Source organism: Macaca mulatta, chromosome X, assembly GCF_049350105.2.
Source record: "Macaca mulatta isolate MMU2019108-1 chromosome X, T2T-MMU8v2.0, whole genome shotgun sequence".
NCBI lineage: Eukaryota > Metazoa > Chordata > Mammalia > Primates > Cercopithecidae > Macaca > Macaca mulatta.
The window spans coordinates 149,904,135-149,920,503 of NC_133426.1; the positions used below are offsets into that span (position 1 = coordinate 149,904,135).

Consider the following 16,369-nt stretch of genomic DNA (forward strand, 5'->3'; position numbering starts at 1 on the left):
GGGAGTTCATTCATGATTTGACTCTCTGTTTGTCTGTTACTGGAGTATAAGAATGCTTGTGATTTTTGCACATTGATTTTGTATCCTGAGACTTTGCTGAAGTTGCTTATCAGCTTAAGGAGATTTTGGGCTGAGACAATGGGGTTTTCTAAAATACAATCATGTCATCTGCAAACAGGGACAATTTGACTTCTTCTTTTCCTAACCGAATACCCTTTATTTCTTTCTCTTGCCTGATTGCCCTAGCCAGAACTTCCAACACAATGTTGAATAAGAGTGATGAGAGAGGGCATCCCTGTCTTGTGCCAGTTTTCAAGAGGAATGCTTCCAGTTTTTGCCCATTCAGTATGATATTAGCTGTGGGTTTGTCATAAATAGCTCTTATTTTTTTGAGATACGTTCCATCAATACCTAATTTATTGAGAGGTTTTAGCATGAAGGGGTGTTGAATTTTTTCAAAGGCCTTTTCTGCATCTATTGAGATAATCATGTGGTTTTGTCTTTGGTTCTGTTTATATGCTGGATTATGTTTATCAATTTGCATATGTTGAACCAGCCTTGCATCCCAGGGATGAAGCCCACTTGATCATGGTGGATAAGCTTTTTGATGTGCTGCTGGATTCGGTTTGCCGGTATTTTATTGAAGATTTTTGCATCGATGTTCATCAGGGATATTAGTCTAAAATTCTCTTTTTTTATTGTGTCTCTGCCAGGCTTTGTTATCAGGACGATGTTGGCCTCATAAAATGAGTTAGGGAGGATTCCCTCTTTTTCTATTGATTGGAATAGTTTCAGAAGGAATGATACCAGCTCCTCCTCGTACCTCTGGTAGAATTTGGCTGTGAATCCATCTGGTCCTGGACTCTTTTTGGTTGGCGGGCTATTAATTATTGCCTCAATTTCAGAGCCTGCTATTGGTCTATTCAGGGATTCAACTTCTTCCTGTTTTAGTCTTGGGAGAGTGTAAGTGTCCAGGAAATTATCCATTTCTTCTAGGTTTTCTAGTTTATTTGCGTAGAGGTGTTTATAGTATTCTCTGATGGTAGTTTGTATTTCTGTGGGGTCAGTGGTGATATCCCCATTATCATTTTTTATTGCATCTATTTGATTCTTCTCTTTTTTCTTCTTTATTAGTCTTGCTAGTGGTCTATCAATTTTGTTGATCTTTTCAAAATCAACAATTTTTTTTTTTTCTGAGATGAAGTCTCACTCTGTCGCCCAGGCTGGAGTACTGTGGCGCGATCTTGGCTCACTGCAAGCTCCATCTCTCAGGTTCATGACATTCTCCTGCCTCAGCCTCCTGAGGAGCTGGGACTACAGGCGCCCACCACCAGGCCTGGTAAATTTTTTTGTATTTTTAGTAGAGACGGAGTTTCACCCTGTTAGCCAGGATGGTCTCTATCTCCTGACCTCGTGATCCGCCCGACTCGGCCTCCCAAAGTGCTGGGATTACAGGCCTGAGCCACCACGCCCAGCCAAAGCATTAATTTTTTTAATGAGCTGATCTTTTAAAATAGAAGTAAAAAGCCCACATACGCAATTTTATTATAATTTATAACCCAGGTTATCAGTGATAAATCCACACACAATTACCTAAGTATCAGACAAAGTAAAGGTAAAAATAGGCTGTAGTTTAGAAAACTTTCAAATATTAAGAACAATTAGAAGATAATTATTTATTTTCCCAAAGAAAATAAATTAAAATACTATTCTACAAAAAAAAATAAAATAAAATAAAATAAAATACTATTCTACAAAAGTATTCACTGCCGTATTCCTTGAAAGAGTGAATTTTCTTAGAGGATTTAACTTTTCATCTGACTTATCACAAAAACGGGAAGAAAGGGCAACCAGATGCTTATAAAGTTGTGCCAACCTTGTGGGGGTGAAGAAGTCTTTGAAAAAGTGACAAGAGAGTATTTACGATTTTCCTCTTTCTCAATAATTCACTTTTCTTTCTATCTCCAACCCCAAATCCAAGTAGATAACCCTTTTTAAACTCACTATTCAGAAGACTAATAAAGCAGAAAGCAGAGAATATGAAATGTTCTTAGCTAGGGTTTTCAAAAAAATTAAGCTTTTAGGAAATTGATATGCCTATTTTAAAAATATTTATTCTGTTAATGAAACCCTAAATCATATGCCCTATTTCTAAACTTATTTTTAATTGACAAATAAAAATTGTATATATTTATGGTGTACAACATGATGTTTTGAAATTATACACTGCAGAATGGCTAAATCATGCTAATTAACGTATGCACTACCTCATACATTTATTATTCTTTGTTGTGGTAACACAAAGTCTATTCTCTTAGCAATTTTGGGATACACACTACGTTGTTATTAACTATAGTCACCATGTTGTGCAATAGACCGTTTGAAATTATTCCATCTAGCTAACTGAAATTTTGTATCCTTTCACTAGCATGTCCCCAGTCGCTGCCTCCACCCCAGCCCCTGATAACCACCATTCTACTTTATGCTTCTATGAGTTTGATGTTTTAAGATTCCACCTATAATATCATGCGGTATTTGTCTTTCTGTTCCAGGCTTATTTTACTTAACATAATGTTCTCCAGGTTCATCCTTGTTATCACGAACGACAGAATTTCCAACTTCTAAAAGGCTGAATAGTATTCCATTGTGTATATATATACACTACATTTTATTTATCTATTCACCCCTTGATGGACACTTAGGTTGACTCAATATCTTGGCTATTGTGAATAATGTGCCGTGAACATTGCAGTGCAGATATCTCTTCCACATAATAATTTTATTTTCATTGAATATACACACAGTAATAGAATTGCTGGATCATGTATTAGTTCTATTTTTAATTCGAGGAGGTTCCATACTGATTTCCACGATGGCTGTACTAAATTACTTTCCTATCAACAGTGTATAAAGATTCCCTTTTCTCCACATCCTTGCCAAAGCTTGTTATATTTTATCTTTTTGATAATAGCCATTTTAACAGATGGGAGATGATATCTCATTGTAGTATTAATTTTCTTTTCCCTGATAATTAGTGATGTTGAGAATATTTTCATATACCTATTGGCCATCTGTATGTCCTCTTTTTAGAAATGTCTATTCAGATCCTTTCCTCATTTTATAAATCAGATTATTTGTTTTCTTGCTATTGAGTTGTTTGGATTCCTTATATATTTTGGGTATTAACGCTTGATTAAATGTGCAGTTTGCAAATATTGTCTGTCATTCTGTAGGTTGTCTCTTCACACTGTCAATTGTTTCTTTTACTGTACAGGAGCTTTTTAGTTGGATACAATCCCATTTTTCTATTTTTGCTTTTGTTTCCCATGTTTTTGGGTTTATATACAAAACATCATTGCCAAGGCCAATGTCATGGAGTCTTTCCACAATGCTTCTTATAGTAGTTTCACAGTGTAAAGTCTTTCTTATATTTAAAACTTTATTTTGATTTGCTTTTTGTATATGATGTAACATGCGGTCTAATTCCCTTCTTCTGCATGTGGATATCCAGTTTTTGTTAACATTACTTAATAAAAAGAGTGTCCTCCCCTCACTGTGTGTTCTTGGCATCTTTACGAAAAATCGATTGACTGTAAATGCTCATATTGATTTTGCAGCTCTCTATTGTGTTCCATTGGTCTATGTATCTGTCTTTAGTCCAGTACCATGTTGTTGGCAACTATAGCGAGAGTGAGCATCCTTGCCTTGTTCCTGATATTAGAGGAAATGCTTTCAACTTTCCACCATTGAGTATGATGTTAGCTGTGGGCTTGTCATATATAGCCCTTATTGTGTTGAGGTACATTCCTTCTATAGATAATTTGTTGAGAGTTTTTAAAATGAAAGCATGTAGAATTTTGTCAAACGATTTTTTCTGCATCTATTGAGATCATCACATAGATTTTGTCCTCCATTCCGTTAATGTGGTATATCACCATTTTTTGATTTGTATATGTTGAACCTTCCTTGCATCCCAGAGGTAAATACTACTTGATCATAGTGAATGATCTTTTTAATGTGCTGTTGAACGTGGTTTGCTAGTATTGTGTTGGGGATTTTTGCATATATTTTCATTAGGGATATGGCTTGTAATTTTCTTTTTTTGTAACATCTTTGTTTGGCTTTGTTGAATATGACTGTTGACGTAGTAAAAAAAAAAAAATACAAGGGGAAAACAGAACAATATGAGCTGGGGATTTGAGGAAACAGGTTTTTTCTAGAGGTTAGATTATATATTCTTGTGTAGAGAGGAAGGCGGCATTGTCATATTCCAGAGCCAGAGTTTCAATACTCTACTTCCAAGGTGAAGCCCTGGGGAGGCACAAAACCCGAGAGAATAAGTGGCTGTGTAGTCAGTCTAGACATGTGGGGCCTTAGAGAGTGCCTCATAGAGACTTATTCAACTCAAAGTAGTAGAAAGGCATCAGGGAGAGTCCTGTGTGCCAACACTGGACCTAAAGGGGTTTCATGGGTGGAGCAAGGGTCATCTCATAAGCACCTTATCTGTACTGATGAGGCCACAAATGTCTCAATAAGTGTTTTCATGGACAAAGGAGTGTCTTCAAGGACAAATGCCACCAAGGTTAATATATGCCCTCTACCCTGCAATGTCTTGAGTAGGTTTTAGCATTCTAAAACTTAGATGTCACTCAATGGCAAGGGGAACCCCAACATTTTCAAGATGGTTTATTTAAGGCAAAGAGACTGAGAGCTGAAAATTGAAACTGTGTTGAATCATAGAAAAAATAAGTAAGGTTGAATATGTATATATATGCACAACTGAACACATGGAATGACATTATACTAGCTTCAGAAATCTGATGCTGTTAGCATTTTCTGAGATTATTGAGCTTATTTTCCTTTTCTTCTGTGGTATTTGGTAAATTTCTTTTTGGAATATTGGCCTTTGTCAACCCTTCAGTGGGGCACTAATAAAAATAGTTTTGTTTCCACAGGCATTCAGTAGTTTTGCATGAAGTGTAGAACAAGGTACTTAAGGTGCCAACCTTGTAATTGATCAGTTTCTTAAGAGAACTCACAGGGAAGACGAATCTCAGGATAAATGTCTTCCAACCAACTGATTTTCCGCCTTCCATTTCACCCTCATTGTGTGAATGCCTATAGTCATAGACAAGGTTATATTTGATAGAGTTATACAAGACAAACAATACTTTACCCTTATGTAAAATACCAACATTCTTAAAGAGGATGCAAAGATGTCAATTAACATGTACACAACTTATTACAATGGAGTCTGAGAAGTGCCTGGATAGATATAGCACAAGATGTTACTGATCTAGACAGGCTTTTATTTTCTGTTGTTGTCAATGTGTATGTATATATCCATGTATAACTGGGGTATTTTACATGTTTTTTTCCTTTCTGGTACCAGATCTCGGATGTAACCAGTAAGATCTCTTCAACCTGGATATCTATAATAATAATTTGAGGGTTTCTTAACTTGAAGCTTTATGATAATGACAAGAAGGTCTGTTGAGAATAACTGTTCCCCCACTCTGAACTGATGATCTCAGTACCTTAGTCTATATAATTATCTATAATCACCTCTGCCAGGGCTGCAGAGGGCCCTGATTTTAGTCTACAGCATGGTGAGAGGAACAGTTCCCGTCCTTTCTGAAACAATTCATCTGTTCCATGAGGCTTTGTTTGCATGGGAATATTTACATCTGATTTGTCTTCATTAATTACTAATCTTGGAGAGTTCTTAACCCTTGCTTACCAGCCCTGATGATGGCTACATGATACCGTGACTCTCCCCATCCTTAACCTGAATACTACAAGGTTGGTGTCCATTTTCTCTGAAAGCTGCAATAGTAGAAAGCGTTATCTAAGATTCATTGAGCGCATACTATGTGTGAGAATCTCTTCTATGCATACAGATGCATTAATTCTTTTACTATTCATCACACACTATGCGTGGTTCTCTTATGTGAGAAATTCCCTTTAACTTCAACTGAAACTGAAAATAGATTCCTGGTTTTGCTGTCATGACGTTTCATACTTAATATCATCAAACACTGTCATAAGCAAGCAGAGTTCAGGACTGGAGTGTACTGACTTCACGTGCAATATCACGCAGAAGATACCAGGAATAGCCATCCCTGGAGGTGTCAGAGTATGTTTCGTAAAGAAAGTCATGCTTCAACTTTGACTTCAGTGGTGACTAGCAATTTGATGTGAAGGTGAGGATAAGAATAGCCCAGTAGAGGGAGCAGTATGTATTAAAAAAAAGTTCCCAGATCATGAATGGTTGGCACATTTTAAGAATGGCAAATGTTTGTCCCATCGCATGCAGTAAAGAAGGTTTTGTTAGAGATGCATGCGTTTGAAGCATGTACACTCTGAGGCTGATTAATCAAAGCAAGCCACTTACCAGTGTGTGAGCCTAGGTTGCTGCCCAGTCGTGTGCTTCTCTATTCACTCTTACTCACATAGTAGCTATCAAAGAGTTATGAAAATGAAGTTTCTCTGTGGGAAAAAAAAGCCTCTAAAATGAAGCCAAATGCTAGAACTGGTGATAGAAATGACAAGTTTAATAAAGTCATGTTCTTTAGTTCTAAAATAGAAAGTTTGAGCAAAATAAATGATTGTGTGAATTCAGTGGCAACTTGAACTTCTGGCATGAACAAATCTACTAAATGCTCTGTATGGAAACAAGAAAAAGCAATTCATAAAACTATTCATCGTGCACCCTGGTAACAATTCAGAGAAATTGGAAAAAAAATGGTATTTAATTTTGGGTTAGATGTTTTAGTTATTTTACTGCATTTTAAAAGGTAAATATTTTTAGTCTTAGATTCAATTCCTCAAAAATGTATAGTATCTACTTTAATCCAATTTTATGTCTCACAAAATATTAACTCCAAGCTGTTTTCCAAGCTTTTAAAGGATCCCAAGATGTATTATTTATGATAAATGCTTAATATTATGTTGTAGCAATTTAATTCTTGCAATATACTGAACATGTCTTTGGCTAAGAACTTAAATTTTTACAGTTTTTTGGCCACAATAAATAACGTGACCATGGACGACTTTTTTACTGACATCAAATATTTTGTGTATTTATGGGGTATATGTGAGCATTTGTTTTATGAATAGAATCTGAAATGATCAAGTCGGAGTATTCACAGTATCCTTCACCTTGAGTTTTTGTAAATTCTATGTGTTTGTAACATTTCTTTCTCTTTTTTTTTTTTTTTTTTTTTTTGAGACGGAGTCTCGCTCTGTCGCCTAAGTTGGAGTCCAGTGGTGTGATCTCAGCTCACTGCAACCTCCGTTGCCTGGCTTTATGTGATTCTCCTGCCTCAGCCTCCCGAGTAGCTGGGACTACAGGCACGTGCCACCATACCCGGCTAATTTTTTTGTGTTTTCAGTAGAGATGGGTTTTCACAGCGTTAGCCAGGATGGTCTCAATCTTCCGACCTTATCATCCACCCACCTTGGCCTCCCAAAGTGCTGGGATTACAGGCGTGAGCCACCGTGCCCAGTCATGGGTTTGTAACATTTCATGCCCTCTCTTTTATCTACTTTGAACTATGGGACCTGGAAATTAAGACAATTGAACTTGTGGAGATAGAGAGTAGAATGATGGTTGCCAGAAATATATAACACATCGTTGCTAACTATACTGATCCTGTTTTGTTATAGAATATTGGAGTCTATTTCTTCTATCTAACTGTATGTTTTTACCCACTAGTCAGGATCTCTTCATCCCCTACTCTCACCCTCCCACCCTTCCCACTATCATTCTATTCTCTATGCCCATGAGATTAACTCTTTTTTAGCTCCTGCGTATGAGTGAGAACATATGGTATTTTTCTGTGCCTGGCATATTTCACTTAGCATAATGTCCTACAGGGCTCGTCCATGTTGCTGCAAACTGCAAGGCTTCATTCTTTTTTATGGCTGAATAGTATTCCAGTGTGTATGTAGACCACATTTTCATCATCAATTTGTCTGTTGATGGACACTTACGTTGCTTCCAAATCTATGGGAATACTGCTGCAACAAACATGGGAGTACCGGTATCCTTTTGAGATACTGATTTAGTGGGATTGCTGGATGTGATGGTAGTTCTATTTTTAGTTCTTTAAGAAATCTGCGGCCGGGCGCAGTGGCTCAAGCCTGTAATCCCAGCACTTTGGGAGGCCGAGGCGGGCGGATCACAAGGTCAGGAGATCGAGACCATCCTGGCTAACATGGTGAAACCCCGTCTCTACTAAAAAAAAAAAATACAAAAAATTAGCCGGGCGCGGTTGTGGGCGCCTGTAGTCCCAGCTACTCGGGAGGCTGAGGCAGGAGAATGGCGTGAACCCGGGGGGCGGAGCTTGCAGTGAGCCGAGATCGCGCCACTGCACTCCAGCCTGGGGCACAGAGCAAGACTGTCTCAAAAAAAAAAAAAAAAAAAAAGAAATCTGCATACTGTTTTTCATAGTGATTTTACTCAATTACATTCCCACCAGCAGCATATAAGTGTTCCCTTTTCTCCATATCCTCTCCAGCATCAGTCCCACAGCAGCCTCTTTCCAGAAGAGGTAAGGGTGCATGAACATGCCCACCCTCCTCTCTCCACCATCCTTGGCCTGGTGGTGGCAGTGGCAGCATCAGCCCCAGGGCAGGATGCAGTCCTTTGGGGATTTGGCTCTGAGACTGGCGCCCCCTTTGGGTCTGCTACTGAGGAGGAGGGTGGGGTCACTCTCAGTGGGTGCAGTGCTGTGGGGGGCACAGTTTACTTGTGTCTGAGTCCCCCAGCAGCCTGCAGTGGTGGTGGTGGAATTTGTCCTTGGGATATGTGAATGTGCCTGGTGTCCTTCTGCCTTTTTTTCTTTTCCCCCAGCAGTGGCAGGAGCAATGTGTGCCCCAGAATAGGAAACAGTCCTTTGGGGACCAAGATCTTCCAATGATACCATGCTGTAGCTGCTCAGGGCTCAGAAGCCTGTGGGGTTCAGCGTGAGTACCCTCTCTGGAACAATGCCTGCATGATCTCTAGACAGCTTCTTGTGCTCATCTCCAGACCCATGACAGTGGACGGGCTCTCCCCATAGCTAGGACTGTAAGAGTCTGTTGTCAAAATGTACAGCCTTGGTGGGCTGTCACTTACCCTTTCCCCACACAGGACCTTGTCCCAGCTCCTGGCACATCTCTGCCAAGCAGGCTGCCTTGCTTCTTTCTTCTTTGCTTTCAGTGCTTTCCCATCACTGCTCTGTTGCATTCCAGTGTTCCCTCTTTCACAATCTATTTTAAGTGTGAATATCTACATGCTATTTTGGTTCCATTCTGTGGAAGAGAGCTGCATCGATGTCAGCCATCTTGCTCTGCCATCCACCATGGCATGTTAATAAAGCAATCTTACATAGCTTCGCTGCTTTGATTAGTCACTTAGGGTAAATTTCCATGTGGGGAATTGTTGGGCCAGAGGGTATAATTATTTTATCTACCCTGATATACATCACCAAATTACTCATTGAAAGGATTATGATAGTCATAAATAAGAGTATTTCTTTTCAGTCTTTTCCAGGATTGGGACTTATTTCATTTATTTTTTTTTTCTTTTCTACACAAAAATTTGCACCTCATGTTTGTTAAATATTGCATTTGTTTAACCCCTTAACCAAGTTGAACTTATTTGTTATGAATATTTACTATTTGTATTTCTTGTGGGAACTGACACTTCAAGTAAACTGCTGATTTATTGCCTGGGAAGTTGGTGTTATTTCTTCATTCATGTAGTTCTCATCTAGGCAGTTACCAGAATTACCTATCATACTTTGCATTTGTAAACACAATTTTAATGAATAACTCCTGTCCACTGGCTATTTTACTCATGAATTTGTCTCTGAAATGGAAAAGTATGGAGAAGGTTGAGGACAAACAGTAAATAAACTAAAAAATGTTATCACTAAAGAAGTTAATAACTGATGAAGAGTAATCTATAGTCCGTGATTCGAGAAAATATAAGAAAATTATGGCAAGTTTGATGGGTTACTTTAGAGTCGAATATTCAGATTCAGTTCCCGTAAGTATTCAAATATGCAATTACCTATTTGAAGCTTAGTAAAAATGAAGATTTCTTTGGACAATTTCGAAGCATGCTCTTTTTATAAGTGGTCTTAGAGTCACCTATAGTTGAAAACTTAGCTGTTTTCTACAAATATTTCATGAACAGACTCTTCTAGGCTATTCTGGCAATTGTGGTTAAGTAGGATCAACATTTCAAACAATGTTAATATTTATGAATTTTGTAACTGATTTCAGTTTGTTTTATAAAATAAACAAGAGTTAGGGGTTCTTTTATATAATATTCTGTATTATTACTAATTGTAACAATGTGTTGGAGGCATTGGACCATAATTATGTTAAGTAAAAATTTTTTTTTTTTTTTTGAGATGGAGTCTTGCTCTGTTGCCAGGCTGAAGTGCAGTGGCACGATCTCAGCTCACTGCAATCTCTGCCTCCCAGGTTCAAGCGATTCTCCTGCCTCAGCCTCCTGAGTAACTGGAACTACAGGTGTGCACCACCACGCCCAGCTAATTTTTGTATTTTTAGTAGAGACGGGGTTTCACTATGTTGGCCAGGCTGATCTCAAACTCCTGACCTCGTGATCTGCCTGCCTCAGCCTCCCAAATGTGTTAAGTAAAATTTTTAATTACATAAGGAATGTTTGTTATTATGATATAATGATAACAAAACAAGTTAAGGCACTAAAAGATAATATTCAGTATGAGGAGTACTATTTATCTAACATTTGTTGAGCATGTACTCTGTGTAAAAATCTCCTTTAGGAGGGGAAGAGCAGACAATGGGGTCTATTTGAGGGTGGAGGGTAGGAAAAGGGAGAGTATCAGAAAAAATAACTATTGGGTACTAGGCTTAGTATCTGGATGATAAAATAATCTGTATGACAAACCCCCATGACACAAATGTACCTATATAACAAACATGCACATGTACCCCTGAACCTAAAATACAAGTTTTTTAAATAAAGAAAAAATATTTTTTAGGCATTATGCATGTATTGATTATTTTAAGATTCATTACAACACTTTAAGGAAGGTATTGTTGTTTATAGATTTATAAATGAATTTATAGATGAAAAACCTGAGGCACATAAAGCTTAAACTTGAGAAAAATATTGTAACAGATATATTTAGATGGTGAGTATATACACAGTCTATTCCCTTACCTTCCATTTTTCTATTATTTTCAAATTTTCTAGAATGAATATGCATTACTTTTATACTGGTAAAAATAGAGTATACTTTTAAAGGCATTTGCATCTTTTATGCTGACAAGGGCACGTTTAACTCCACACATGTTCAAATAGAAACATGTCAGTTTCAGCCATCCAGACGAGCTTTTGAGTAGTCACTACCTGTGTATTTAGTTTTACCCACAGGTCACAGAGACAGAACAGTCAACATAAGAAAAAGCTGTCCTTTTCCTTTATGAAATAATAAGGAAAGAAAGATGTAAGACCTGATCGATCTCGTAAGAGGAGTGTGCAAACAGTCTCCTGGTGAAACCAACAAGAAAATTGTTGTTAGGTAGAGTTTTTCTTGGAGAAAAGGAAAACAATAGTTTGTTGCAAATCCCAGCTGAAAATATAGGATGTCACAAAGATTTTTTTAGACCTTATGTTGATGTCAACTGCAGTGAATATACGCCCCCTTCCATTCTTAAAAGTGAAGGCTTTGAATTCAGAGTCTTTTTTTACAACACAGTTAACTCTAGCAAAAGACAAGTGACCACCTAAAAAGGCACACACATAATGTGATAAAACAGTTTAGTTCCATTCATCTGACAAGCAATTATTGAGTGTATAACATATGCACAAGGCGCAGGGAGTGCTAGGAACTAAGAATATAAAGATAAATAAAACATGCTCCTTGGCTTATCAGAGGTTGTAACTTAGTGAGGATACAGACATGCAAGTAGTTCATTTTAGAATGATGGTGTAAGTGTAAGAGAAGCTTTCAAACAGCTGCTCTTTTTGTGACATGCAAGAGAAATGGGATAAACATACACCCTCAAGGGATTACAGTTGCTACTAGATACGAAGACCTCCTTTATGGACTAGCTGTGTGCCTGCTTTTAAACTCTGTGAAGGCAAGGACCGTGCCTATTTTGCTCTTTATTATATCTGACCTTAAATAGTAGGAATAACAACTTTGCTGCTTCCCTCTCTCATCCTCAGATGTTTCTACTAGAACAAGGGTTGGCAAATGATTGGTCAAATCTGGCCCTGTTTTCATATGGTTTACAAGCTAAGAGTGGTTTCTACATTTTAAATGGTTATAGAAGTACCTATGTAATGCCCTAGACTTTTATCCCACAAAGCCTAAAGTATTTACTATCTGGCCCTCTTACACTAAAAGTTTGCCAACCTCCGCGTTGGAAATCGGAAAGTAGAGATGGTGAACGGGTGGTGAACAGTTCCACTCCACACTGCCAGTTCTTGCTACATAAAAGGAGTTGAATCTGTAATATATTTAGGGGAAATCTTAACCAACAGTAAGGAGAAATAAAGAGAACAATATTGTCCCAGACAGCCAGTGAGTCTCTTACAAGTCATTGACTCTACATAAAGGCCTTGGTTGGACTGAGCTTTTTAAATACAAGAAAGGCATGAGTTACTTCTTTTCTGTATCTTTCACACCCAGCATACAGGGTCTGGCACATCTTAGGCACTCAGTAACTCTTTGACGGATTAATGAATAAATGAATTTATGAATCAAAGAGGAGAAAATTACTTTACATTTTAAGTTAGCCTGCACTGAAATTAACTATTCAACTTTATTGATTTTCAAGGATTACAAAATATGATAGCCCTGATGATCTATACTAACCTGATATTACTAGTTGTGCCAAGTCATAATACCCCCCTCCTTTCCCTTCTCCTCCTTCTCCTTCTCCCTCTTCTTCTTCCTCTGTTGCTACTGCCTCCTCCTCCTCCTCCTCCTCCTCCTCCTCCTCCTCCTCCTTCTTCTTCTATCAGTTTTTAACAGGAAGATTGGCCGGGTGCAGTGGCTCATGCCTGCAATCCCAGCACTTTTGGAGGCTAAGGCAGGCGGATCACCTGAGGTCAGGAGTTCAAGACTAGCTTGGCCAACATGGGGAAACCCCATCGCTAGTGAAAATACAAAACTTAGCCGGGCATGGTGGCATGCTCCCATAATCCCAGCTACCCAGGAGACTGAGGCAGGAGAATCGCTGGAACCTGGTGGGCAGAGGCTGCAATGAGCCAAGATTGTGCCACTGCACTTCAGGCTGGGCGACAGAGCAAGACTCTGTCTCAAAAAATTTAAAAAAAAGAGAAAGATTTATTTGGCAAGTTTCATGTGGTACAGTATAGCTAGAAGAAAATCACAATACAATGAAAGATTAAAATCAAGGCCTAAGAATTTCATGTAAACACCAAGACAAAATCCTAAAGTATTGGTATTGGATCTCTAATTTTTTCCCATTAACTTAAATAAAGCTTAAACATACATGCCCTACAGGTTATTAAATGAAACTAGAATTTAAAAACATGCCAAAAATTTTTACTTTAATTCCAGACACAGCTCCTATATTGAGTTTTACAAAAAAAAAAAAAAAAAAAAAGGCATGTATTTCAACACGCATCCAAACTGTATTCAATGTAACGTGGTATAAGGGTAATGACTAACTTAATTCAACTGCTTTAACCTAAATACGTGTACTGCTTCAGTACATTGTACAATATAACTAACTTGAGAAAAACGAAAACTTTTTTAACAGTTATAGTTTACTCAACTTCACTGCTACATCCTAGAGGAGTACTGTGTTCAAAAACAATGAGCCTTAATTAAGTCTGCAGAACAATCCGGATTTCCACTTACAGAGTAAGCATAAACCACAAGCTTGTATTTCAAAAACTGTTAAACTGAAGTTTTTTTCTTGAGAAAAGTTGGCCAAGAGTCTGTGATCAGATCGATTACATTCTTCATCCACCACTCATATCAGACATGCTAGACATCCCTCCCATGCTGTTCACCCCCATAGATGCATGGCTTCCTCTATTGTAGTAGCTGCTGTTCATTGCTCCTTGGCTATTTATGTAATGTTTGATTGAAAATTACTGGAGTTTTCCTGTAAAACTTGATTGTATCCACTCATGCTGCTCTAGCCACCATAGCTGCCTCCATAACCATCAAAGAAGCTGTGGGCTGGCTGGACCACTGTAACTGAACTGGTTTGACAAGCCCATAACTCCCATTATTTGGCTACCATAACCACCACCACTTGGTGTATTGTAGAATCCAAGAAGAGTCCTACATATCTATGATGCATATTTGCTTTGTCTTTTGACATAGCTGCCACAGCGTCTTCTGAGTTACAAGCTCGACATTTGCTTCACCAGTTACTCTGCCATCAGGACCAATTATAATGTGTACTCTCCACGATTGAGCAGTGGAAAAAAAATATAAACATCATTCTCAGTAGCTCTGTAAGGTAATCCACACATGTGTACACAGTGTCCCATTGTGCTCTGGAAGGTACAGCCACCGTCCTTATGTCTATGATCAGACATTCCTAAAAAAACTGTAATTGAATTTTCTTCCAAATCTATCTGACCCACATTCATAGCCATCATTATAACCATTACAATCATTATAGCCTCCATAGCTTCCACCATAAGCACCACACCCCGTCCGCTCAAAGTCAGCTCCTCTGCTAATGCTGTTACGCCCTTTGACAGCCCCAGGTCTGTCATAGGGACCTGGCCACTGCATGGCCATAAGCTTTTGTGAGTTCTAACTTCAGCTCTACTGCTCTTAAATATTTTGATATGCATGTGTCTTATTCTTTCCTTGTGTTTCTCTAGAGTATTTTCAGCTATTTCCTGTGAAGCATACTGCACAAAGGCCTCCCCTGTACTCCTTCCCTGGAAATCCACGATCAGTTTTATGCCATTTGGCATGATTTCCAACCGTGAGAAGCACTGAACAATTTCTTCCTTGCTACATTCAAAGGGGAGTACAAAGCCATCATTGGCCGTGTCAGAACTATCTGGACCACTGTGCTTCAGCGCCGCATCCATCTCAACGTTGTTTGACTTGAATACTGAAACATATCTGTGTCTTATAATTTCTTTGTCTTTTTTCAAGTCCAATTTGACCTCATGCTCTCAAGTTCAGCAAAAGTCTCACCACTCAGTCTGCCTTCTCTGCTGTATATGAAATGAATACGTGGAGCCCTATTTTAAATTTTGCACTCAGAAAAAAATCCACTGCACTTTATTGGCTGAGCAAGACTAGGGCAATCTCTGGACCTTCATTATGAATCCCTGTCCACCTTCAGTGCCCAACATCATCATCTCTTACAGGATCCGACACTGAAACAGACTAGACACCTGACTTTGACGTGACTGAGCAGAAAATCTTCTCCTTTTTTTTTTTTTTCTACATGTTCATTTCTGTTGCTTCCATGGTAACCCAACTTCTGTCTATTGTTTGTTTCATTCACCTTTAATAGAAATGGCTTTAGTTCGTGTGTTTCTTTAATTTTAATTTATTTTAGATTCCAGGAGACGTGTGCAGAACGTGCAGGTTTGTTACATAGGTAAATGTGTGCCATGGTGGCTTGCTGCACAGGCTAACAGCAGACCTCTCAGCAGAAAACCTACAAGCCAGGAGAGAGTGGGCACCAACATTCAACATTCTTAAAGAAAATAATTTTTAACCTGTGTGGTTTTAATTCTGATGTTCTCAGCTTGTGTCTGAGCTTTGGAATACTTATTTCAGCATCTATGATTTTCTTTTATTATGTATATTTAAAACCCAAGAAAGACAATTTAAAAACTAAATGAGTGAGAATATATCACCTATTCTTTTAGACCTTGTTGAAATGTTATATCTTGTAGGATCTGGATGTGATGTGAATGTACATTTTGTTGGTTTTAATTTAAATCGACGAAAAATTGCTCATTATTTTTAAGAAGTCAAGCAATTCACAAGTAAAGGTAACAGTTAAAATGCCCTTTGACTCTCTTGTATTATCAACCCCAAACTCTCCTCTCTTATTTACGAATGAAACATTTTTGCTAATCAGGCATACCTTGTACAATTTTGTAGACATTTACACACACACATATACACATAAAGGGTGTTTTATCTTTTATTTCGAATAAGTGACATAAAAAGTCATAGTCCATATATATTTTCAACCTACTTCTTTTCCATGAACCTTTTTCCATATTAATACTTCATCTCGGCTGGGCACAGTGGCTCATGCTTGTAGTCCCAGCACTTTGGGTGGTCGAGGTGGGTGGATCACCTGAGGTCAGGAGATAAGAGACCAGTCTGGCCAACGTGGTGAAACCCCATCT

General features: G+C 38.2%; 1 pseudogene; it reads right to left on the reverse strand.

Moving 5' to 3' along the window:
* Nucleotides 1–13,984: 13,984 nt before the first annotated feature.
* LOC701410 (heterogeneous nuclear ribonucleoprotein H2-like) lies at nt 13,985–15,355 on the reverse strand (annotated as a pseudogene).
* Between the last annotated feature and the right edge of the window lie 1,014 nt (nt 15,356–16,369).